The sequence below is a fragment of the Lathyrus oleraceus genome, unplaced genomic scaffold, assembly GCF_024323335.1.
Source record: "Lathyrus oleraceus cultivar Zhongwan6 unplaced genomic scaffold, CAAS_Psat_ZW6_1.0 chrUn0230, whole genome shotgun sequence".
In the NCBI taxonomy this organism is placed as follows: domain Eukaryota; kingdom Viridiplantae; phylum Streptophyta; class Magnoliopsida; order Fabales; family Fabaceae; genus Lathyrus; species Lathyrus oleraceus.
Window position 1 is genome coordinate 10,269 of NW_026112621.1, and position 2,567 is coordinate 12,835.

The window sequence follows — 2,567 nt, forward strand, 5'->3', positions numbered from 1 at the left end:
TTATCCCTGTTAGCCAAATAGAGATGGAGAGTAATTTTGAGTGCCTCTGGCCTTTGGTATGATATTTTTGTTGTTGGATGTGATGTCTCTATTGCCTCTTCCTTGTGTGAGGGATGGATTTCGGGGTTGAGATACGTTTCCTCTTGGTGAAAAGGAGTGTCTGTTCTTGGATCTAAGAAATATGATCCTTCCAATTAGTTTGAGGAATGTAGGGTTAAGTCTCCAAACCTCCTTTTGGGGAGATTCTTGGATAAGGAATATTCCTTTTAGGATTAGGTTTCGTAAACTCTTCACCATATCTCCATTTTAGGATAGGTTTGTGGGTGAGATAAGTAGGTGGGTTGAGTGGAGGGTTTCTTGAGACCGTAAATGGAAGAGACCATTTTTTGTACATGAAGAACTTTTGGTCTCTGAATTTTTTTTGGTTCCTCCAAGAGGATAAACTTAGTGAGGAGGACAACAAGTAAATTTAGATGCATAATAGGTATGGGAATTATTGTGTGGCTTCTGCTTATCAAATCTAAGTGTTTTCTCTTATCTTTTTGTTGCTTGGTTGGGAGGGTGAATTATATTCTTCCCCTTATTTGGGCTAGTTGAGCCCCATTTAAGGTGGTAATTTTGTGGATCTATGTACTTACATGTATGGCTTATAAATCAATCTATTTAGTTTTAATGATGACAACACTTTATAGTGAAGTCTTCACTAAAAGTGTTGATCAAGGCTATTTGGTTTTGATGACAAGTAAAATTGTCATCTGATGTGTTGTTTAAACTCTGATGCCCAATGTTTTGTTTAAATGATGATGCTTTAAGATCAAGGTGTCATCTGATGTAATAATCAAATGACAATGCTTGAAGATATCTGATCATGCAATATATTTGATGATGGTGTATATCATGAAGAGTTATCTCAAGCCTCATCAACAAAAAGATTCAAGGTTCCAGTAAAGTGCTAAAGTCAAAGATATGTAACAAGGAACCTAACGATTCAGAGTTGTGAAAGAGATTAAGTGTGAAAGCTTGATGTGTCTATGTCGAGTGATCTGTGTCTATAAAGATATACGATTAGTTCTCAAATTTACTAAGGCAAGTCGCACACGGGCACTTTCTAATGATCGGGAAGCCTCTCTTATTTAATTAAATCAACTAGAAAATGTTTTTGCGCCTAACTAATGGAATAGACACTCAATCTAGTCACTTAGAATAATCGATTAACCCATTAGGGTAGTCAAATATCTCTTTTTAAAACTATAATAATTGATTATTAGGTCTCTTAATCGATTATTAACGACTATTTCGAAAATCTTCCTTTTTTTGTATTAGTTAATCAACCATCCTTATGGCATAACAAATTTTGAGCTTTAAAAGACTCATGTATCCTTTCCTTTTTGAGCCAAATTTCCCCCTATAAATAGAGGACTCCCCTTCACTTCATTACACACCACAAAACATATTCTAAATACCTTTCTCGCACTATACTATCTCTTTATTTATTTATTTACTTTGGCCTTAGTGTTTTTTTTGAGTGAAGCCTTTTATCAATGGGGGTTTTGGGTATGGTGTAAGGGAATTATTGTAAACTATCCTTTGTGAGAAATTTGTTTTGGTTGTGAGCTAAACAACTTGAAAAGCTCTTGTTTGGTTGTTGAGGTGAACCTGTTAAAACCTTTGTTTGGTTGGAAGTTTCTGTAATTAAAACTCTTGTTTGGTTCCTGAGCTTAGACGGGTGTTTAAAGCTCTTAGCTGATTCAAGGTTGTCGTAGTGGTAAAATCTGTTGGTTGGGAGGTATCCGTAGTTAAAACTCTATGTTTGGTTGGGAATTTTTCCATTGTAAAACTCAAATTCTTTTGTAAGGAGGTTCATCGGAAAATTTTGTTAAAAGCTCACATCAAAGTGGAAATTCTCAAGAAGTAATTCTAGGGGAGAGGAGTAGGTCACTTTATTAAACTGAACCTCTATGGATCTATGTTGTCGCAACCTGAAAAATACAGTGTGCGAAAAAAACAACCGGCGAAAGAGAATGACAGAAGAGTCGCCACCGTGCGTTATTCATCCCAAAGGAGGGAAAGGAAACGCTCGAAGTAAACCTGAAAAAGGAAAGGACAAGACGGGGTCTCGCAACCAAATCTTGGGTTCGGGAGTCGGTTATACGAAGGGAAGGTATTAGCACCCCTACGCATCCATAGTACTCTACGGGATCCACTTTTGTAGTTTTTGTCTAAAGGGTGCGGGTTTACCTAATGTGTTTATTTACTAAAAAGGTTAAGAGAAATGACTCGCGCGGATGTCGCATCCACTGCATACGTATCTCATCTGAATATGAGAATCAGAGTCTTCGTAGCTCGGCTGACCTATGGGTTGGGGGATGTGTGCTCGCTAAGACATCGCGTCTTATGCCTACGTATCTCATCTGGAATGAGAATCAGAGCAAGCCGTAGTTCGGCTAACTACGGGGTTATGGATTGGGTTTTGGACGAACGACGTCACTACGCAATCTACCGGATGCTCGACCTTTGGAGACTTACTCGCCTATAGTAGAAGGAGTAAACGTGTTGCTTTGGGTTTT